Raw genomic sequence first — 953 nt, 5'->3', positions numbered from 1 at the left:
AGCCTTTGCTGGAGAGGTTGTGGAGGAAGGTGTACCCTCATCCTTTGCTGGTGGGAATGCAAACTTATGCAAACACTTTGGAAATCAACCATCCTTTCTAAAGTATCTGTATTTGAATCAGAAAACAAAATGTCATCCATGGAATGGTAGATTATAGACATAGGACATTGCTTACATATTATTTCCAATGGCTGGCTGACAAAGTATTGGCACAGGGAGGCACTATTGAGCATTCATTTTGGGAGGATGGTCCATTGACATCTCCTAGTAGACTGAGAATTATTATAAGTAGGCAATGTGAAGGTAACCTTTTGTCTATCTTTTTCTGGTAAAGGTATAGAGGAGAAACAATCCTTTAAAATCAGTAACTACAAGAAGGCATCCCTTTGGTAACAAAGAATGCAGAGGAATTCCATATTGCTGAGGGCCCACAGGTTGAATTACCTTGTTGATAGCTCTCAGATCTGTCACCATTCTCCATTTTCCAGATTTCTTTTTTAACAACAAATACAGGAGATTTCCAAGGGCTGAAAGATTCTTCTATATGTTAAGTATCTAGTTGCTCTTGTACCAGTTGTTCTAAATTCTGCAACTTTTCCTCAGCTAGCGGCCACTGCTTAACCCATATTGATTTCTCAGTTAACCATTTTAAAGGTAGGGGTGTTGTTACCTCTGAAAGTTTATAATTGCTTTGTGTACTTGTACAGCCTGAATGACTGGTGTCCATCATCTATATCGTCTAATATTTTCCTCAGAGACATAAGTTTTGGGGGCTGCAGGAAAGTCAGTCTGGGTATTCCATTGCTGCAATGGCTCATGACCCCACAAGTTCACTTAAATATTAGATATATAATGCCTTAGTCTTCCTATTTGCCCTTCTGGTCCTATGCATTCAACTCAGCTCATGTTTTGTTTTACCTGAGATAGGGTTCCAATTCCCAGGAACTTAGCAT

The sequence above is a fragment of the Microtus ochrogaster genome, unplaced genomic scaffold, assembly GCF_000317375.1.
Source record: "Microtus ochrogaster isolate Prairie Vole_2 unplaced genomic scaffold, MicOch1.0 UNK61, whole genome shotgun sequence".
NCBI lineage: Eukaryota > Metazoa > Chordata > Mammalia > Rodentia > Cricetidae > Microtus > Microtus ochrogaster.
The sequence above is the reverse complement of the archived record's forward strand: the minus strand, read 5'-3'. Positions refer to the sequence as shown.